Below are 23782 nucleotides of genomic sequence, written 5' to 3'. Positions count from 1 at the left end.
ATTCATATAGGGTCACACGAATAATGGTGCTAAAGTAAGCGTACCATAATGCAATAATAAATAATACCATTCGTATTGCATGTATTATTTAGCTAAACCACCCTTAGAAAGTGTGTCTGCATACTAAATAAGTACATGTGTGGTCTGGTTAGACAAACAGTCCAACTCCAGTGTAAACCAACACTTATGTAAAGTGTACCTATATAAAGCTCATCAGGTGTGAGCTATATAAACAGTAGTAGATTGTCTCAGACTGTGCACAGTCTCTGTTCAATATAGGTATGTTTAAGATAGTAAATAACAGCACAGCTATAGTGATATAGCTATGTTTGTTAGAATGCCACCAAATGCAAATAGCAATAGTGTGTTATAGTATGTAGAAGGTGGTCTGGCTTAACATGACAACTAGGCAAGGCAAAAGATAGTAACAATCCTCAAAGTGTGTGAGGATAAAATGCTGGGTCTGTGTCCAGGCTAGTAAGCTCTTATAGTATAATCAGCTGTGTCTCCGGACAAACAGTCCAGGCTGGATGATGCAAAGAGAAGCCTGCTTATTACTTCATGTTGGGAGTGTCCGGAGACACAGCTGATTATACTATAAGAGCTTACTAGCCTGACACAGACCCAGCATTTTATCCTCACACACTTTGAGGATTTTTACTATCTTTTGCCTTGCCTAGTTGTCATGTTAAGCCAGACCACCTTCTACATACAGTACTATAACACACTATTGCTATTTGCATTTGGTGGTATTCTAACAAACATAGCTACTGTATATCACTATAGCTGTGCTGTTATTTACTATCTTAAACATACCTATATTGAACAGAGACTGTGCACAGTCTGAGACAATCTACTACTGTTTATATAACTCACACCTGATGAGCTTTATATAGGTACACCCCAGTATAAGTTTTGGTTTACACTGGAGTTGGACTGTTTGTCTAACCAGACCACACATGTACTTATTTAGTATGCAGACACACTTTCTAAGGGTGGTTTAGCTAAATAATACATGCAATATGAACGTTATTATTTATTACTGCATTATGGTACGCTTACTTCAGCAGCATTATTCGTGTGACCCTATATGAATCAAGGCAAGATTTTTATGTTTTGTCCTTACGTGTGCACTACTTCAGTTTACCCTAAACATCAATAAAGGTGATTTTTAACTATTCACATCGTCACATCACTTTTGGTTATAGAGTGCTAATAAGCTGAGTTCTTCCTCTTCAGTATCTATTCCCTAGTGGTATACCCCAGCCTCCTTTTTCATACTCTGTTTACACAAAGATACATTTTACTCATTTCATTCAAAGGATTTATTTAAATTCATGGGACCTCTTTTTGATTTAAAATATTTATGGAATCTAACATGTAAAAATGTTCCAAAAATCACACAGAAATGTAGGGTTAGTGTCAGTGCCATTGTTCAGTTCAGTTAATCTTTTTGGCTCACATGCAGTTATTTATGTAAGCTTTTCCTATAAAAAATAAATAAAAATAAAACATCTGAAACTTGCAATTACAGTATTAGTCAGCCAAACACTCCCCAAACCCCCACGTGGCCTGTTAGAGAAAAAAGGGGGTCGTGTTTAGGGATCAGGCAAAGCAAAACCTGGGCAGCAACAGCCAACATTGCCCAACATTACCCTCCCCCCCCATCTATTGCGCTTTTGAGCACCGAGACGTGGCAGTAGTGTAATGATAACAAAGACACACGTGGGCAAAGCAAAACCTTGGCTTTCTGTGGCCAAACACGAAATAGACACTGTACCAGAGGTGTGGTGGGTGCACTTGGGGAGATGTAAAGACACAAACAAGCATCGGTGTCTCACACCTCAGAGTTGAGGGGGAGAAACTTGAAGTCCCCAGATTACAAGCATTTGGTCACTCGCACTAGGATCGTTGGATGCATGTGTAAGATATGGAACAACAATGGATGGGAGCAAAAGGTACAAATAATCTATCACACAAGTACACCCCCACAGATCTCCATACACTGACACCAGGTTAAAGTGAGGCTGTATTCTGTGACTCTGAACAGCCCCACACCAGGTTGCAATGAGGCTGTACACTATATTATTTTTACCCTCCCATTTCTTGCTACCTATAATATACTATATGGGTCGGGATCTGTACAGACTGCAGCACTTCCATTTTTCAGTCACTACTGATGGGTCCCTTAGCCCGATGCACACACTTGTAGCACTTTATACTGCAGTCCTTCTATCACCTCATTTTGTCTAACCTGCAATTACTCACATCATATTTTTCTGTAAAAAAAAAAAACAGTTTGGGGATTATTAAAAACAAAACCTGGGCACACATTTTGCCTTGCCAAAAAACATTAGATAATTAGAAAACATTAGAAAATATAGGGTGCACTTATTTAACTGGTCTGTTTAAAATTATTAAAATAATGCAAAATGTAGTTATATGTAACTTATTTAACCCTTTAGGGCTAGGAAAATATATATCTTCTTAAATGGATATTTGTATATAACTCACTGTTGTGAATAGATACAAAGAATGTGTGTCGATTTATGAAGCACTGCTAGAAATGTATAAACTCTTGAAAAATAGTATCAGTGTGTGTACATAAGCAATAGAAAAAGAACTGGTACAGTTTATCTGATCGAAAATAAATATACAAAGACTGAACAGAATATGGTGTATTTGCCTTTTTGAGACTGACCTGCGGATTAAAGGACTCTCTCACCACTCTAAGGGCTGTAATATAGTGTGTACGCACGCGCGTCAATTATAATTGCCTGTGTAGCCAGATGTAGCCTCCTCACTACCAAATGGCCCGACACCTTCACATCCTGGATTCCCTTTGAAGCCAGATGGCTAGGCAGACATCATGTCTCCTAAGCAAATGCTTAGGCTGACTGCATGGATTTTTATACATACAGTATAACACCCTATGAACCATACTTTATTACAGCATACATTTTGGGGTACCGCATATTCGGTTGGGGCACCCACACACCCAATACAGGCCCTGGGACACCTTGGCACTAACTGGGGTACCCCCCTTAACCTAGGGATTCCCTCAGCTACAGGGATACTTTTCATCCCTGTGCCTCATTTAACTGTGCACAAAGCATTTGTTTTAAAACACACTGTTCAATAAAATATACCCTTTAAAAATATCCTAAGTCTGTGGGTTATGGGAAATAGAATAAGAAGCTGCACGTTATTTCTTACTAGCCATACTGTATTCCCCACACTCCATACAATAAACTTAGGGCTGGACTTTTAAAAGTCCTCTTACAACCTTATAGATTGGAGTACACCCAGAACTTCTATACTGGTTCTGGGTCACCTGGGCATTTACTGGGTATCCCCATTAACCTAGTGACCCCTTGACTGTTTCAGGGACACTTCACATCTCTATTCCCCATTTACAGTTCTGGGCTGTGCTGAAGCAGGACCCCCTAGTGAGTCGCGCAATTACAGGTAATGCTTTTACAACAGTTGGGTCCAAGAGCTGACACTCATGACCCCCAAAACATGGATCAGAGGTAACCAAACGGGCATAACCTTTATTAGTGAGCCTGGCTACCTCTTCGCCGTCACAGACATGTTCATGATTATCCCCCGGAGAGAGTCAGAAAATAGAGATACAGTGGCGAGAAAACGTTTGTGAACCACGTATGTGAAAATCCTATTTCAAACCTAAAATGTTATTAGATCTTCATCTAAGTCCTAATAATAGATAAGGATAACCTGAGCAAACAGATGACACAAAAACATGATACTGTTTCAACATTGATTTATCTACAAATGATTAAACATTTAATATCCATGTGTGAAAAAATATGTGAACCTTTAAATTCAATACCCCTTGAGCAGCAATAACTTCAAATACAGTGTTTCCTGTAAATGCTGGTCAGTCTCTCACATCAGTTTTGTGGAATTTTGGACCATTCTTCCTTACAGAACTGCTTCAATGTAATGACATTTGAGGGCTTCCTTGCATGGACAGCTCACTTCAGGTCCTGCCACAACATTTCAATGAGGTTTAGGTCTGGACTTTGACAAGGCCATTCTGAAGAAGATCGTTGTCTTACTACATGACCCACTTTCACTTCAGCTCACGGACGGATGGCCTGACATTCTCTCCTAGAATCTTCTGACACAATGCAGAATTCATGGTTGTGTCAATGATGGCAAGCCGTCCAGATCCTGAGGCAGCAAAGCAGCCCCAAACAATCGCACTCCCACCACCATGCTTGACGGTTGAATGAGGTTCTTGTGTTCGAACACAGTTTTGATTTTTGCCAAACATAATGTTTCAATTTGAGGCCAAAAAGTCCTACCTTTGACTTATCGGTCCAGAGATCTTTGTTCCAGAAGTTTGTGGATCATCTACTGTATGTGCTCTTTGGCGAACTTCTGACTGCAGTAATGTTCTTTTTAGAGAACAGTAGTTTCCTCCTTGCTATCCTTCAATGAACACTATCATGGTTCAGTAATTTTTTTGATAGTTGAGTCATGAACACTCACGTTAGCCAAGGTGAGAGTGGTCTGCAAATCCTAGGATGTTACTCTGGGGTTCTTTGTGATTTCCTGTATGTTTTGCCGGTTTGTTCTTGGAGAGATTTTGTTAGGACGACCGCTCTTGAGTAGAGTGACTATGGTCTTGAACTTTCTCAATTTGTCTGTGGATTGGTGGACCCCCAAATCCTTAGAAATTGTTTTGTAACCCTTTATAGACTGATGGGCATCATTCACTGCTTTTCTTAGGTCCTCAGAGATTTCTTTGATCATGGCATGACGTGTTTCCACACACCTACATGGTGAAGACCAAACACAAAAAGTTATGTATGATCTTTATATTGGGTGGGGTTTCACTTACTTTTTCACATATCCTGACTCTTAATTACTCATTGTTTGTCTATTCATACATCATTTTATTTCAAAAGACATGGAATTGGTTAATATAAACCCTATTGGATATTAAAGAAAATATTTTGATTCAAGAAAGCTATCATGGAAAAACTATGGAGCAAGGACATAATAAGAAAGAAAGAAAGAAAGACAGAAAGCCAGCAAAGACTAAAGGAGACAGACAGAAACAAACAGAAATAAATGAATCCGAAGTCCCTACTAGTAAAACCCCAAGTGTATTGCCTGTACTAGGTTTCTCCAGTGTGCCCCCCTGCATGTTGTCCTCCCCTGCTCATGCCCCACCCCCCCTTTACTGTGGCTCCGGTGTAAAATGATGCAGCAGGGTCATTTAACGCCACGTTGCCATGACGACACGCCACTGGAAGCCAAGTGTGTTACAGAGGCCTTGCGTGGTCCCACGGCATTTAATTTAAATGCCTTAGAGAAGAGTGCAGGACCTCTGTAACCGCCGCACCCCCCCCCTGGAAAACCTTGTGCCCCGCCCCTGGGGGGCGCGCCTCCCAGTTTGCACACCCCTGCAGTAGGTAACACCTGTCACTACAGTCAAGAAAAACCAAATATGTTCTGGAATACACACTGTTGCATTACATTTCCTGAAAGATACCCAGCCTATATTTGTAACGGACATATGCAAATAATTGCAGAGTCCCTGACTAAGAAAGAACAAGGAAATACTTGCATATTGGTCAAGAGTCAGAACTTTTGACATAGATAAGGAAACGAAGCAATTTTAAAGCAGGAACTCGTGCATGTTTTAGTTGACCTTAAGGCTTATGATTCTATGTACAGCATAATTATATGTTACCTTGTCAAACAATACAATATCGCACTTTTGGACGGTACTGTATGTTCTGATTGTATCTGAAATGAAAAATCAAATATCAGGATTTACATATTAAATAAAAATGGTGGTCAAAGTGTACTAACACTACGGAGTGCAGATTATAACTACTGTACTTTTTAACTTGGACACCAAAACTGCAACTACTTTACAAACTTACAATTTTTTGGGTGGTGGGATTATTTATGAAATATTTTCCCCAGTCAGCTCTTAATAAGCTGGGAGCGCGTAGAACTGAAGAGGAGGAGGACCCCCGCTTCAATTCCTGGCGTCAGAATAGATCACTACGCTAATGATCACATGACCAAGAATCCGGAAGTACCATAACATAGGGTGGCTCAAACCTTCATTCACTGAAAGGGTTAACTCCAATGTTCATGTACATGATTGACGTAATTATTTATTTGCAAGTATTCATATATTTTTCACTGTTATTTTGCTTGATTGCAAATATTGCTATTTGGCCTCAGACTGTTGTGATTGGGTTTGTCCTATTCTTCGCTAGATTCTTGGTTTTACAGTATGTTTTGTTGCTGTAGTTAAGGGGGGAAGTAACCTTGTGTTTACAGTGTTAGGGTTGCTGATTCCCAGTGTTGCAAAGCAACAACTAATTTACACATGCTACATGTTCCTATGATTTTAGTAAAGTTCTTCAACAGCAACCAAGATCATAGCAACCAATGACCCCGTAACATTTTCTTGGCCTTGACAATAGAATGTTACCTAGCATTCTTGGACTCCACTTCGACATTAGCTTCCTTAGTGACTAAGTATACAGCTCAGCTTGGTTCACTATTATTATTGATCTTTAAATTCCTCAAGTAGCGAGGAGTGAACATGCCCACATTTGACTAGCAAATTCTCTTGCAAATGTTTTGTGAATATATATATATATATATATATATATATATATATATATATATATATATATATATATATATATATATATATATATATATATCAGGTGCGCACAAACATATGAATAAGAAACAATTCTAAACAATGCAGCTCCAATGCTGGTTTTGACACAAAAACCAATAACAATATAAATGAAAAAAATAGCATCCGGCGCAATTTAGAAATATACCAATTTTTAAGCAAATCTAATTGTAGAAGGGTTTATAAGACTGTATTATTTAAAGAAAGTAGGATACTTGTATCTCTATCCAATATACACGATGACATTTGCACTGAAATGTATCAGTATTAAAACAACTGACAACCTTGTGACAAATATATCATAGATAACATACACGTAAGAAAAATTGACACATTGGAGATGAATCACAATGTCTCTGTGCTTATAAGTGGAGAGTTCAAATGGGAGTCAGTTTAGGGAGTGTTCAATGTTAAATGATTGAAACCAGCATTCCTCAATCACTTCGCAGGATGTTGACAGGTTAAACTGGATAATGGGACCTTCACGCTGCAAGTTTCTATATTGTGCCTAATCAGTTTAGCACTGGAGCGCCCCAGCTTTCCGCCGAATCGTCCTCCACCCCACATCCCTCAGCCACAAACCTCTGTCTAGTGCACTGTGCAGTTTCCCCCGGCTGTTGGTTCGGTCTGCCAGATGATCTCACTGTATCCCACTGGTTCTGCTCCGTTCTCCCTCTGCTCTCCCCTGTCACCCCCCGATAGGAACACCGCTCGCCTCAGAGCTTCACAGCTGACAGCGTTCCATAGGACTTGCCGCTCTCACCGGTACTACCTCCGCCAGCTGTCCTCGTCTGCTCTCCTGTCGATGAGCACAAGCAGGTGCGCAGATGCTCAGTGCTTGCGGCGTCTCACTCAGGGATTCACACAGGGATCTCCACTTAGCCAAATCAGACGCCTTCCTGATATACAAAGGCTTCTCAGATGTAAATGAAAATAATGAGCACACACCAGCTGATATACTAAAAAAGCTGTATTATTGCATATGGACATACAATAAGGGAAATATAGATAGTATCAACCCTACGTGTTTCATTTATAAGCAAAAAGCTCAAACACCTGAAACCTCAGAATCTATATTGTACACATAAGAGTTAACAGCAACAGCCAAATGTAGTCATTGCAGATCTGATCTTAGTTAAAGGGGGTTTATACTGTATAAAATTCTCCATTCTGACTGGGAAAAAAACATTGAGGTTTATTAAACTGCAATAGTGCTGATATGAGAACTTCCTTTGACCACCATTAACTTTTAACTGCTCTCTCAATTAAGTATCTACTAACACCTCCAGTTGGTAATGCTGACCTTAAACCTCCATATTATACAGCTCCTTTATATCAATGATACTTCAAAAAAAGGACAGCCTGTTACATTTTAACATTTTAACACACTACCAGGATTATCATTGAGAAATCTAACATGATATTAATAATGACATAATTTAAGGATCAGCCTTCGGATTGACCAGAAAAAGAAAATGTCAGCATCTCTAGATATTCTCTAAGAATAGATGATTTCAGTTCCCCTAAAGAAAATCCAATGCCCTGGAGATATCCCACTTCTTTCAGAGCGATCCCCTGGCAGCCTCCTCATCTGAAAATGGCAGCTTCTCCTCGAGAGGCGGAATGGATTCAGAGGCGGATGAGGATGATGACCATGCCAGTCCCTACTCACAACAAGATCTTAATCGATTTGTCCAGGACATCAAGGATACCTTCCAAAAGGTGTTGCAGATGTTGATGAATCTACTGACAAGAAAGCTTACTTTGCTGGGAGAGAGGAGGAGCCATGTGGAGTGCCGACTCAATGAGGTGACGCAGTTCCACTCTGTGACAGACCAGAGGCTGCTTTCCTTGCCTGGAGAATGGATCGCCTAGAAGAAAAGGCAAAGGATGCAGAAAATAGAGGCAGGACAAACAATCTGAGGATTAAAAATGTCCCAGAAATGATTCTCCTTTGCTAGATGGAATAGTAACTTCCCTGCTTTTTTCGCGACCTGGTACAATCTCCTCTAGGAGAGGGAGTGGCTCAGTGAGTAAAGACACTGACTGGCAATGAGAGTTTGAAGCAGGGGAGCCTGGTTCAATTCCCGGGTGTCGGCTCCTTGTGACCTTGGGTAAGTCACTTTATCTCCCTGTGCTCCAGGCACCAAAACATAGATTGTAAGCTCCACAGGGCAGGGACCTGTGCCTCCAAAATGTCTCTGTAAAGCGCTACGTAAAACTAGCAGCGCTATACAAGAACATGCTATTATTATTATATTATTAATCCCTGAAGGTCCATAGAGCCATGTGGTCCAAACACACAGACCCAGAGAAACAAAGGGACGTTATTCCAAGATTGCACTTCTTTAAAAGCAAGGAGCTGATACTTAAAGTTGCCAGAGACTTGGGTGCAGTCATGCGGGACAAGGTGGCCCTACAGATCTTCTCCGATCTCTCCCCGGGTTAACCTGCAGAAGTGCCGTCTGCTGCGCAACACCACACAGGCCCTGCAAAAGCCCCAGGTATGGTACCGGTGGGGAATCCCATATAGAATCTTGGTCCTGCGGATGGAACCATGCACTTCACGGCTCTCCCTGAGGAAGGCCTGAAGCTTCTCAAAAGCCTGAACATTTCGATACCTGTGCTGGAGAGTGAACAGTCGGTGGAAGGGTTCCAGTCTGGATTTTTTTTTGCCAAGATGGCAGTTGCAGCCACGTACTTAAGAGAAAAAAGAATATATAGTGTATACTGTGTATAAATAGTTGTACTGATCCAATCTTGGCACATATAACATCCCACTTACAGTGTTGATGTTAGTAAAATGCTTTTTCCTAACTGTGGCAATCACTTGATCTTCTTATCAGGGATGAGAGGTGTGTGTAGATAATAATAATAAAAACAATAATAGCATGTTCTTGTATAGCGTTGCTAGTTTTACATAGCGCTTTACAGAGACATTTTGCAGGTCCCTGCCCCGTGGAGCTTACAATCTACGTTCTTGGTGCCTGAGGCACAGGGAGATACATGTGATAAATATGAAAGGTAAACACGCATGACACACACACACACACACACACACACACACACACACACACACACACACACACACACACACACACGCAGTTTCTCTACAAACAGCTGACCAAGTCATACCGCAGACAGAATCACTGCTACAAAGTTGCTGAACACAAGTACTGTACAGCAATTGTGTATTTAGTCTGAAGGCAGGGCTCAAAACTGTATCAAGTTACAGCCTCTAGAACTCCGTTAGCAATGACACAGTATCTGTTATAATTTGTTACATCGCTAGCTGAGTTCTAGAGCAGGGGTGGGCAAACTGGGGGGCGTAAGATTTTTCTGGGGGGGAGCGGGCGGTTGCAGAGGCCCCGTGCTCTTCCCCAAGGCATTAAAATGATATGCCGGGGAATCACGTGAGGCCTCTGAAACCTAAACTTACCTTGCTTCAGTCGGTGTTTGGAAGTTTCTCCATGGCAACGTGGCGTCAAATGACGCCGCGGGGTCATGAGACGTGACATCACACGCGCATTGCAGTAGCAATGCGGTGTCAAATGAGGCTGCGGGTCACGTGACATGACATCACAGAACCCCATGCGTCATTTGACACCACACAGAGCAAAGGGGGGGGGGCGTGAGCACGAAAGACAAGAGGCAGGGGGGGGCGCAGGGGCAAAAGTTTGTGCACCCCTGTTCTAGAGGCTGTAACTTGATACACTTTATACCACTCGTATATCTGCTGGTTTCTACTTACCATATGTAAGTAGTAGCCCTGTCTTTAAATTTGCACCTATGGGTGCTGAGTTCTATGGAGAACTGTAGCTGCCTTTATTATATGCTTTGCATCTAGGCAAACTGTCTACACTGAGATCTGGACTTAATATCCTTGTGCATTGTCACTATGGTATAGCACTCATTGTAGTTAGTTATACTTATTGTAATTGTAGTGGTTATATGCTATTTATTACACCTAAATATAAGCACTAAATCAGCTATCATTTTACCACTAGTGACCACATAGCCATTATTATTTAGGCTATTCACACGCCTTTCATATATTTGAATGCAGTCTTTTTTGTCATTTCACCCCTTTGTTTATCTCTCTTGGTAGAGATTTAGTGCTCCAAGTTTGATGCAATTGGCTGGGGCCAGGGTGTAGAGAAGTGTGCGTGCGCGCTCAGCGCATTTAAATACCTTCTACCAGATGGACGCGTCCAAGGTGCTGTTGCGTGCGGGCGCACGTGTGCTTGGTCGGGAGCTGTGCTTGGGGAGACAGTCAAATTAGTTTTTCTGGCGCTATGGCGCATCACGTGCCCAGGTAAGAGCACAGCAGTCACACCAACCAATCAGATAGAGCGGAGGATGTAACATCATGCCCACTTCAGTCTGACACGCCCCCCTCCTGTCTGTGGCATGCCCTCCCTTCCTCCCCGCCCCCCGCGCGAGAGCACACAGTGAGCAGGACACCCGATCGGTCCTGCTCGGGCAGACCGTGACGTCACACCCCGTGAGCGTTAGCGCGAGTTGTCACGGTAGCTTATGACAAGATATAATGAACACCAAATATCTGGGTTGAACTGAACGAGGCTTAGATTTAATAAAATACAATTTATTCCTTAAATAAGATGAACACAGCAATATAGTACAATTAACAGGCAAGAAGGTAACACTTACTTAGGGTTGGGGAATGGAGAAGTATCAGCTAGCAATTCTCCAGCAATCCGGTGACATTCCAGGTGGAATCAGAAGCACAACTAAAAACTGTAGGGTTGACACAGTTTATATACCTGTGTAACCCTATTCTTAACATTGAATACAGACTATTGGTGAACAATTATCTGTATCCAATCCCTAACGTGGAGACACAGATTAACCCATGACCCCCAGCTAATTAGCCCATGTGTACTGGGACTCTATGAGTAGCCCCATAATTAAATCAGGGGCGACGACCATTCTATCAAATGAAGTATCTGCATTGTTTGTAGGTGTAGACATAAAACTTACAAACCACTCCAGTTTGATGATTCTCCACCCTCAGGTAACAATTAGAGTGGCAGAGTCGGTTGATTAGTACTTCATCTGTTGATTAGTACTTAGTGTAAACAATCAGGCAGTTAACTTTTGATCACAGTGCTTAGGCTCAATCAGCCGGCTGCCCTTCATGACCTATTAGCATAGCAGATAGAGTCTGCATTTTCAGGGCAGATCCAAAATACCATACATATACACTTTAATATCAACACATATTAATAAGTTCCATTCTGGTGGGCTCAGTGGGTCGAAATTTGCCAGTTTTTAATGCCTACAGTGCCTCCACATATTGGCCAAATATCCATTTTCTGTGACCTCCAGAACTGGAGATACAGAAATGCACTTTAAAACATTAAAATACAGGATTATAATGAAACATGGGAACAAGGGAACATTCAGTTTCCTGACATGACAAGGTGTAAGCCACATTCCTGGACCGCAGTCCAGTTAACCCCTTGCCTCCCTGGTGAGGTCAGGGGGTGGCCATATGGGGTGTAACCCCTTTAATACCGGGCCAACCCCCCTCTCCCTCTACACGCGTCTCTACACCCTGGCCGCAGCCTTATCATCCTGGTTTTTTAGTACTGTCTATTAGTGGAAATTGTGGCTATTACATCTTGGGTATATACTATCGTGCTCACATTCTCATATATTGGGGATACTTTCCAATTTGTTACACTATAAACTACAGGGTGAGCATTTGACTTCCTGCCATAATATTTTATTTTTATGTATACAGTCTTTCTGTTATTGCTGTGGATTGGCCATGGACTTTTCAATACCAATCCTAAAACCACCTATTATATTGTTACCAAATAAATGGTTTTAATTCTATTAATCATATACACTACGGTGAGTCCATTCTACAGGGACACTTCTTCTTTCTCTGTGTATTATTGCTAAATTATCCCTATTGCACCTCAGCATGCATTTATCTTAGGCTGATGCTGGCGTGTCTTCCCTTCCCCCTTCCCCATTTATAGCAGAACATGATACAGTACAGAACATAAAATAAAAAATTAAATTGATGTAATAAAACAAAATGGAAAAAAATGAAAAAATTGAACATTTTACTGGAACAGTATCTGAAAATTGTGATCAAAAGCTGATTTAACAATTCTTATTGGTATTAAAAACAGACAGATTTGGGGTCCTGAAACGGAAAAATTCTTATAGAAAACAGGTTAATTCAAAGTCATCATTTAAGCCTCCTGTTGCAGGAGTTGTCAATGTCCCCACCTATACCCATAGGGGATAGGTGTTTAATACCCATAAATCACAAAGCTGAAACATTATGTCGATAGTCTTTACAATGTCTCAAAATGGTGGTATTATCTTCTCCCTTTTTAATGTTACTACAGTGTTCAATAACTAACGACAAAGAAGCCCAATGCTACATCCATGACAAAAATACAACGTAAAATACTTATATATTCTCTTGAAAAAGGGTCATTTAGTTTAACCCTTTGGCCAAAGCATTGTAAGCTTGCGAGCCACGACAAGGCAGACCCTGTTCGCAAGTCCTAACACAACCAGATAAAATACTAATATACCTCTATTAGGATTTAAATTCTCATTTACCTCTATTAGGAGGGAGAAAGATCACATTGGATCTATATCTAGTAGAATGAAAGGACCTACTAACTTGGGAAGTGGGGAGGGGCGGGCTTAAAACCTGGGAAGGAGGAGCCACTAACCTCCAACAGCTGAGACAGCTGAGAATAGGTTAACAAAACACACAAAACCACAGCAAGCTCTTTTTGGTAACCCCTGAGCCCCCACAAAATATATATGTATATTAGTGTCAAAAAGGAGAGCTATTGAGCGTGGCAAATGTATACAACAGACGACAGAGAAGCCCAATGCTACATCCAACATGACAAAAAAACACAGTAAAATACTTATATATTCTCTTGAAAAAGGGTCATTTAGTTTAACCCTTTGACCAAAGCATTGTAAGCTTGCGAGCTACAAGGCAGACCGTGTTCGCAAGTCCTAACACTACCAGATAAAATACTAATATACCTCTATTAGGATTAAAATTCGCATTTACCTCTATTAGGAGGGAGAAAGACCACATTGGATCTATATACAGTAGAATCAAAGGACCTACTAACTGGGGAAGTGGGGAGGGGCGGTGTGACAGGGTGAAGTCAACCACTAACAGTTATGCCTGGGAAACATACGTCTGAGTGCTTCATCCATTCTGTCCCAACAATTTGATGGTGCTGAACACCTCAAATTGTTCATCACCGGAAGCTGTTCCCAAGGGAAGTAAGGTATTCCATAATTGAGAAGGAGTGCCTCACTGTAAAATGGGCAATTGAGGCCTTGAGACATTATGTCGCCGGGGTACACTTCACCCTTGTCACGGACCACGCGCCCTTGAAATAGTTAAACACCATGAAGGACACAAACTCGAGGTTGACCAGGTGGTATATGGCCCTCCAGCCCTTCTCTTTTGATATACAGCATAGGCCTGGGAAGGACCATGGAAATGCTGATTTTTTTTGTCAAGAGAAGGAGTGGAGGGTCAGGTTTCAGCCGTGTGGGGCCCTAGTCACACACAAACAGGGGAGGTATGTGACAGGGTGAAGTCAGCCACTAACAGTTATGCCTGGGAGACATACGTCTGAGTTCATCCAGCACTCAAGAGGGTTAACCCAGGAGGAATGGTTGAGTAATCAGAAGGGAGCCAACACACCTGACAACCGGCATGAGATATAAGGAAGTCATTGCTGGTAATAAGATGGCTGTCTTAGAGCTATCATAGACAAGCTGCAATACAGATGGATTCACAGCTATAGCTCTAAACCACAGTAAGAACTGTTCATATTGTTGTTTCCTGACTGTTTGCTATAGGTTAACGGTTTGGTAAATGGATTAGCCAGCCAGCCTGATAGATAGGCATGCAATGTTAGTAAGTTCTCCCAATGTGGAGCAGGATTTATTTTGCTATGTTTTGTTTGTGCCTCCAACGGACAGTGTGCCCACATGTTTAGTTATGCTGTGGAGAAATAAAGCCACACAAGATTTGTTTTAACCTAAAACTACACGTGTGGACTATTGCCTGACCTCGGCTACAGGCCGTCCTGCCACAGGCGGGCTTAAAACCTGGGAAGGAGGAGCCACTAACCTCCAACAGCTGAGACAGCTAAGAATAGGTTAACAAAACACACAAAACCCCAGCAAGCTCTTTTTGGGAACCCTTGAGCCCCCACAAAATATATATGTATATTAAAAAAATGTACTAGACAGCACTCGTGATAAATAGATAAGGAGAATCTAGTGGGGTGGTGCATAGGGGAACCAGGACTACCCCAATTCCTCCGAAAAGACATGAAGATACAACAAATGTTCCCGGCACTCACAGTAATGCAATATAGGCAAAAGGATCAGCCAAATTAATTTATTTAAGGTACAAAAGCAGAAGCTAAGTGATAACCGATAATATCTAAATACACTTAGTCAGGGAGAGAAACAGGGAAGGAGGGTAAGGAAAAGGGGAGGGGGTAGGTAAAAGGTCAGGGCACGGGGGGCAACTAACGTTTTGGGGTATAAAACCCCTTCTTCAGGCCCGTTCCCAGGGGGACCCTAGTTCCCTAGTACTTCCCTGTACCCTGTGACTAAACTCCCTGTAGAGAAGAATGTCAAACTGATGAGCAGTAAGGTCAAAGTAAATGAACACAGCTAAACTCAAAATCAATGCTAAAGTAATAATAGCTGGCAAAGAGGGGCTATAGGGGAATGTAATATAAACATAGACTGTTGCGTCGGCAAATGTCAGTAGCACAATTGGAGTCCTATGCGGTGCAGCTCCAATGCAGCAAGCTGTCGCCTATTCATTTGTTGGGCGGTTTAGTCACAGGGTACAGGGAAGTACCAGGGGACTAAGGTCCCCCTGGGAACGGGCCTGAAGAAGGGGTTTTATACCCCGAAACGTTCGTTGCCCCCCGTGCCCTGGACCTTTTACCTACTGTAGGCGGACGCTCACAGAGGTATGCAAGGGAGTCTGGTTATAGTGAAATTAAATGAGGCTTTTTATTGCGCCTGTTTCCTTAACATCAGGAAACCATCCAAACAAGGGGTAAACAAAGCTTACATTCACTTGGGAGTATTTCTAGTGAAATACTACTGTATGCAGTCCACACTCCCTTTAGATAAGCATGTCTCCCAGCCCTAAACATATAGCATGAAAATAAGCAGATATATAAAGTCTCATAAATGAAAGTCGTATCTGTGCCTTGTGGTTTGGAGGGAAAATCTTCTCTGTTCCTGCGTTGCTACCTTTCCTCAGGTTTTGTCAGCATTCAGGTTTAGAAGTTTCCCCTGTGTCTTGAAAGCAGCTCTGCTGTTTCTTCTGGCAGGCTCAAGGCAAGTTGTGAGAGTCAATGACAATCCCTGCTCTGTCTCCAAGTTCAGCTCAGGTGTGAGCTAAGAAGTCTCTCTTCCTGTCTCAAAAGACAGGCTTTTCTAAGCAATCTAACCAGGCAGGTGGTGTTTGTTTATTGACTACCAGCACTTAACCACCACACTGCTGGATTAGAGGCATATTACCTGAATAGGGATAACTCCCCTGTTACACCTACCCTCCCCTTTTCCTTACCCTCTTTCCCTCTCCTTCCCTCCCTTCCCTGTTTCTCTCCCTGACTACGTGTATTTAGATATTATCGGTTATCACTTAGCTTCTCCTTTTGTACCTTAAATAAATTCATTTGGCTGATCCTTTTGCCTATATTGCATTACTGTGAGTGCCGGGAACATTTGTTGTGTATATATATGTATATTAGTGTCAAAAAGGAGAGCTATTGAGCGTGGCATATGTATACAACATACGACAGAGAAGCCCAATGCTACATCCAACATGACAAAAATACACAGTAAAATACTTAAATATTCTCTTGAAAAAAGGGTAATTTAGTTTAACCCTTTGGCCAAAGCATTGTAAGCTTGCGAGCCATGACAAGGCAGGCCCTGTTCACAAGTATTTTACTGTGTATTTTTGTCATGTTGGATGTAGCATTGGGCTTCTCTGTTGTCTGTTGTATACATATGCGACGCTCAATAGCTCTCCATTTTGACACTAATATACATATATATATTGTGGGAGCTTAGGGGTTCCCAAAAAGAGCGAGCAGGGGTTTTGTGTGTTTTGTTAACCTATTCTCAGCTGTCTCAGCTGTTGGAGGTTAGTGGCTTCTCCTTCCCAGGTTTTAATCCTGCCCCTCCCCACTTCCCAAGTTAGTATGTCCTTTCATTCTACTGGATATAGATCCAATGTGGTCTTTCTCCCTCCTAATAGAGGTAAATGAGAATTTTAATCCTAATAGAGGTATATTAGTATTGTATCTGGTAGTGTTAGGACTTGCGAACAGGGCCTGCCTTGTCATGGCTCGCAAGCTTACAACGCTTTGGCCAAAGGGTTAGGCTAAATGACTCTTTTTCAAGAGAATATACAACTATTTTACTGTGTATTTTTGTCATGTTGGATGTAGCATTGGGCTTCTTTGTCATCTGTTGTATACATATGCCACGCTCAATAGCTCTCCTTTTTGACACTAATATACATATATATTTTGTGGGGGCTCATGGCTTCCCAAAAAGTGCTTGCTGGGGTTTGTGTGTACAGTGTTCAATAAACCTGGTCTTCAGAGGTCGTGCTGTTTTTCAACACATAAAAGCCCACATGGGCATTTAAGGTAATAGATCACGTGTGTTGTCTCCCACGTTATCCTCTGGTTAATCCATAGTTTTTACCATTGTGTCATCAAGGCAACTCGCGGCATCATGACGTCACCAGGAAGAGACACCCAACACTTGTGGCGGGTGCTTTCACCAGCATTACTCTGCAATGGGGTAATACCCCTATTTTCTGTCGACCGCCTCTCTACATTGGAGATGGTGCTCCTGACATACGGTGAACTATACAGTATATACTTTAGAGAGAGAGAGAAAATATATACCTTAATTGCCCAGTCAGCTTTTTGTAGAAATGTGAATGATGGAAGAAGCACACAGGAGCCTTTGAGTAAGTTAACTTAGGCTTTGGTCCCAGTGCCTCTGCTGCATGCGCGCCCGCGAGGCTGGCGGCGCGTGCAGCCGATTCCCCTGTCTGCAGGGAGCTGCCGACGAAAAGACAGGGGGGGGGGCGTGACGGGGCGCGGCCGTGACATCACCAGGAAGGATCGCCCTCATTGGCTGAACTGCCGGGGGGGCGTGGCTTAGCGCTCCGTCGCGACTCCTGATCACAATTCTCTTGCGAGCTGTCTGTCAGAGACTCTGTCTGTCACTGTCGGCAGAGCGCAGCGCCCCCCCCCCCTCGCAGCGGGCCCGATCCCATTGTGCAGCGGCTATTGTCCCTGCAGTGTCCCCAACAGCGGGCGCTGCAGTAGCCAGCGGGGACCTGGCCTTACTTTGTATTTAAAGCATCAGAGCAGACATATGCAAAAATGTGACCTTTCAGGACAGACAAGTCCTTTCTTCAGAACATACACCTCAGCTTTTTAAAACACTGGTGATAATGAACAGCACGTCCTGAATGAAAGGGCTGATGACATTTTTCTCTCTCAAGTTTATACAAGGTAAGTATGCAAGAAAACAAATGTACTTGTTCACCATTACACAGCAGTTTCTTAATGCTCAGTGACATCACTTACTAGTGCTTTCAGCCAACATAATTAGGTCTCAGGATGCTGTCATTTACAGTCTGCCTACTCATTCTGCTCATGCAAGTCAGGAACATTTATGTCAAGCTCAAGACTCCTGTGTATGTACTGGTATAATGGGTGTGACATTTCTAACAAATAACAATAGGCTATCATTGATATTTGTTAGTAGCTTTTTGCTTACAGCAATAGCAGGAAAAAAAATTTTGTTATTCAAAATGAGCTCAAATGCACCCTTTAACAAGAGTGACTTACATGCTACAATTAGCTGGTTTTAAAGCTGCAGACCAAGCAATATCCTACATGTGTTTTTTTTAATAGATCAGTTCTGTACTATGAGAAAATATTTGTAGCATTTTTTTAAATCAACTCTAAATTACACTTTTAATGTATTATAATGTAACAAGCATTTTTTGTTTCTATAACAACCATTTACAAATTAACATTCCCTCCCTCTTCTGAAAAGGGGCACACCCCTTTTTGAGCCCTACCCTCTCTTTAGCAGTGCACCAATTGTGTCTAGTGACTGCCTGGTCACATGATATTCCCCACAGAACTTTCCATCTTTGGTGCTCTTCTGCTTTAGGCTGAGTCCACTGTGCCGCTGACTGCGAATGGTGCTTAGCGCGGTCGGCACAATGAATTTAATCTGACGGTGCCCGTATGCTCGCGGGTGCTAGGCGCTTGCCGAGACAGAGAAAATTGTGTTTCAGGCGTGTTGATGGGACACATGACGACCTCCAGCCAATTAGCGCCAGTCACTGCTCGGCCAGTCGAATGCTCATGCTTGGAGACTTGGTGGCATCACCCCACTCAAGCATGAGCGCGGTCAGCGGCACAGTGGACGCAGCCTAAATGAATACCCGAGCCAAATCTTCGCCAATCGATTACAGGAGAACGGATCGATCGACCATTTAGTTAATTACTTATCATTGTGTGGATTGTATTGATGCTCATATTAAAGGGGGGATTTTTTTTTTTTTTTTTAAACGGCAGCTTGGACTGCTGCTTTAAAGAAGAAATTATGTTTTCTCTTCCTGAATGTGAGCATGCTGCATATTGCAAGAACAAAGATTATGGTGAAACTATTTCAAAAGTCTTTCGACAGTACCTTGTCGTCTTAATTATTTGATGTCTGTGAAAACCGCTGCTCGTCACTACTGTACACTTGTACCCCCATAAACACCAACTGAGTAGCTGCAGGAGGAGATTCATTATCGGTCGCCATTGTGGGTAAAAGTGTAGCAAGGCTACATGGGTTCTTATGCCTCTCCTCTTTGGAGGATGCGCATGCAAACAGGAGTGTCAGAATTTTCCATCAGAGGCAGCACAAATGTGTTTAAGCCTTTGGATGCCCCACAACATAGCCATCACATCATAGGGTCTCCAAATGGGCAGCAGAACGAAAAGGCTATGTCATGGTCTTTGTGTCAATTTTATAGGGGAGATCTACCCACCAGACGAACAGAAGAGGACTCCTCTTCCATTACCGGCATCGTTGATGTGACGATCACGTGAGCCCTCCGAGTAGCAGTCACGTGATTGCGATGTGGCGATCACGTGAGCCCTCCGAGTAGCAGTCGCGTGATTGCGATGTGCCGGAGGGAGCTGTAGCACTCTGGTGCCACAGCCCTCAAAGGGTTCAAGTGTGATTGTAAAGTGCACTCATTTGAGGAACAACAATCTAGAAGCGACATCATTGCCTGTGAAACAGGTTTTAACAACTTGCGACCTTGGTAAATCCCTTTATCTCCCAGTGCCTCGGGCGTCAGAAATTATTTTGTAAGCTTTATGGGGCAGGAAGATGGCACTGCTTTGCATGGGAACTGATTTCTGCAATGCTTTGATGGCCAGTCTGGAAACCACCGGGTAAAAGAGCAGCTGTGCTGCGTACCTGAAACTCTGAACCTTTTTGGGCAAAGGTCTTTTGACTTACTGTATATTGAGCAATGTTTACACAATATTTCCGCTCTAAAAAGAGAAGGGAGGGGAACATTTTTTAAATTCTTCTTGGTTTAAAGGTGCAGTGGAATGTTTATTGGTGACTGAAAACTTACTAAAAATAAGTATTTTAAAATAGTTTGTAATGTTTAATACAAAGCCATAAAAAAAGCATTGGCCAGAACAGATAAAGGATAAATACAAGAATTACTAGATAGGATTTTGAATAAAGTAGAACCGCAAAAAAATGTATTCATTTTATATTTTATATCCATTTTATATGCCGGAAGTAAAAGTTTACTTCAAGGGATGACTGAATCTGTCTATGGAAACCAATTACGCTGATCAGTAGTTTTAAAAAAAAGATTTTTTTATTTGCTGTGTCAAACTGTCCTTTTAAAAGGAAGTGGAATTTTAAGTTTAATACAAAAGTAGAGTTTCCTTATACATTCTAGGGGCCATCACATCTCCTAAACTACTGGTTACACACCCGACTATCTCAAAATCAACAGGGACAGGGAGAGAAAAATAAAAGGAATTACAATAGCATAGGCACACAAGCATTAGCAGATTAAGGGTGGATGCTTACAAAGAGGGTGGGGTAGATGAAAGAACATGATACAAGGTGATTTATTGTTTGATCTATTTCACTCATTTTATTTACTTATTTTCTACTTAGCGTTAACAATTTTCGCAGTGCATTACAGTAGGGACGCTTTCAAATACAAGGATAAGGGACTTCCTGCGCTTGAAGAACGTCACATATAAAGCTGAAACCTTTGCTTATTTGTGCTAAATTCTAATGCATATTCCATTGTACAGACGTTCAGATGCACAGACAAAGTCATGGGGAATACACAATCATTATTAAAGTAAATATCTACTGAACGGCTATACTGTGGAATATACATTTGGAAAGCTCCAACACTATATGGATTCATAATGCTATCACTTCTATCTTTACTAAGTCTACATGGACTTTACTATTAAATACCCTGGTGTGTGGGTTGTAGCATATTTGTGTAACCCCTCGTTATTCACAGTCTATATGTGCTATAGTGGGGCCAGAATCAGATGTCCTCTCTTAGAATCCCACAATGAACCACCAGTTTCTATTTGAAAAGGCTATGATATCACTACTGCAATCATTAAGACTGCAGAATAATCTATGATAACATGGAGGACTGTTTTAAAATTCATGTATTTACAACTCCCACCTTCATGATTGGTTTGTTTCTCTAAAGGAACAACCAATGATGCAGCATGAATGACATATATAAGACCCCTCATAGGTGCCCAAGTTACTGCCTGATGAAGTATACTGTACCAGTTATACGAAACGCGTCGCGAATTGTGTAACCAGCTTACCTTAATCTTGGTGGCTGGCATACACTCAAGTGTATTCACTCCGGTCGCGATTCCTTAACGGACTGGCATCCTTGGACAGCCACAGGGGGCTTCTTTCCTACGCATGCGCACTTCGTCACACACCAAGCCGACACACGCGGAGGTGAAGTTGCAGAGTGCCGCAGAGTCAGCCCCAGCGTGTGGGACTGTTATCTGTAAGGAGTTGGATATCGTCCCCTTACCTGACCTACGGTGGAGGCCATCGTTTAGACCTGGAGATGAACTAAGTTTTAATTATATGTAAGCTTTTACATTATTGTTGTTACATTATATTATCTTACCCTTACCTTGGTGCGCACCTGTGCCTTTTTTCTTGGTTGCCTGGTTCTGCCGACGGAGTCTTCCGCCGGGATCCATCTTTGGAGTGGGGGGAGACACCTCGAATCACAGTAGCTGCAAGAGGAAGGAGAGAAATTACTTTTCTGCACTCATAGGAAGCAAGAGCGCGGACTGAACATTCTTTGACAGTTTCTCTTATTCCTTATTGCACCATGTGATAGGTGGAGCAGATTAACTCTGTATTGTCCACAGTATACATATTTTATAAAAGGTGCTACACTTGTTTTTAAGTTTATCCCCGTTGCCTAGCAACGATCACTTCCGTCCCTCACAACGCTTATTATTTTGGCGCCAAGTTTGGGTATTTAATAGGTAGCACGGTGTCACTAAGGTACCCATGAAAAATGGGTTTCCTGATATTGTAAGATGTAATAAATCAACGTGATCTTTTGAAGATGTGTCCAGTGCTGGTATCCTTTTCTCTCATGAGATTGGGTTTATTATTCTACATATATGCAGGGCACTGCCGAAATGTAGTTTGGTCTAGGCCTCTATGGTATCTTTGCAGGTGCCCTTAATGTCTACTTTTATGTATGAAGCGCTGATTCATATTATGTCATGTAAAGCGCTGCATGCAAGGTAGGCGCACGCTCTTCGCGCATGCGCAGTCGGCGCTCACCAGGGGGATCGAAAAACCGCGACAGCACCGGAAAAAGTTGGGACTAAAACCGGGACATCTGGTCATCCTAACTATAAATCAAAACATCTTACAGATAATTGATCAAAATTGAACATTAGATTTATCAAAGAAAAAAAATCCCATTGCTTTCAATGTGAATTCTTTGATAAATTAGGTGCTTTTTTTTGTCTCCAGTTACGTAGCCTGGAGATGGTAATAGACGTCCATGACTCATTTACAGCGGGTTTTAAATTGCCAACTTCCTGTACATTTCCAAAGAAGTTCTTGAACATAAGGACACCCTACCACTCCCTGCCTGGTACTTTGATATTAGAGGAAACTACTGTGGTACATTTGGAAAGAATACAGTGAGACTAAGAGTGAACACATAGGCACTGTAATGCAGTTACAGAGGAAATGAATGCAGTGTTGTAATACGTGGATTTTAGCTAACACCTTCAGGTCTGTAATGAATGCACTGAATACTCCAAAGATATTATGCAAAGCTATATCTGGGTCACCAAAACCAAACCTCTCTGCCCACTTGCTATGCATACCTGTCTCCTTCAGTAGGAGGAAGGCACCTATAATTAGTGACCTGCTAAAGCGGTCATTTGGCACTTATTCGGTCAAAACTCCTGAAAGATTTCATGTGGGATTTTCCACACAAAAAACGGCCCAAACTGTCACTTTAGCGAATATAGAATTATCCCCAAGTATTCTATGCAAGAGATTTTTAAATAGTAGTTTGAAGTGCCAGTAGTCCAATAAAACAACCCAAAGACCTGACAACAGCATGCTCCTCGTGTGGTTTTTTTACATGAACATATGCTGGTCGAAGTGTGGTAGTATGGGCGGGATGGTATGGAGTACAGCTTTTTGTTTACAGGTTCACAGTACCACTACTTTGTTGTTACACACTTATGCCGTAAGTATCAATCAGGCACTTACGCCTGGATACTTCCACTGACCTGATAGGCACTAATGCAGTTTAGTGAATAACCCCATTAATGTTCCACTTTTTATTAGAAAACGTCTTTTTCTAAGCAAAAAATATTGGATAAAGCTTTCTAAAGTACA

At 42.0% G+C, this 23782-nt stretch overlaps 1 long non-coding RNA gene across 3 annotated transcripts; it reads right to left on the bottom strand.

The window, feature by feature from the left end:
- Window positions 1–3796: 3796 nt before the first annotated feature.
- LOC142492498 (uncharacterized) lies at window positions 3797–22180 on the bottom strand. 3 transcript variants are annotated; one of them, XR_012800827.1, is made up of 6 exons: window positions 22032–22180; window positions 10895–10958; window positions 8467–8574; window positions 7286–7616; window positions 5729–5784; window positions 3797–4804 (listed from the first exon to the last, which is right to left on the bottom strand). It is a non-coding gene; the product is annotated as an uncharacterized LOC142492498 (long non-coding RNA). The 3 variants fall into 3 exon arrangements; XR_012800825.1 differs by lacking the exon at window positions 22032–22180 and having other exon boundaries at window positions 10895–11085; XR_012800826.1 differs by lacking the exon at window positions 22032–22180 and having other exon boundaries at window positions 7286–7602; window positions 10895–11085.
- Between the last annotated feature and the right edge of the window lie 1602 nt (window positions 22181–23782).

The sequence above is a fragment of the Ascaphus truei genome, chromosome 1 (genome assembly GCF_040206685.1).
Source record: "Ascaphus truei isolate aAscTru1 chromosome 1, aAscTru1.hap1, whole genome shotgun sequence".
NCBI classification, from domain to species: domain Eukaryota; kingdom Metazoa; phylum Chordata; class Amphibia; order Anura; family Ascaphidae; genus Ascaphus; species Ascaphus truei.
This window is presented reverse-complemented; position numbering and strand designations above follow the sequence as displayed.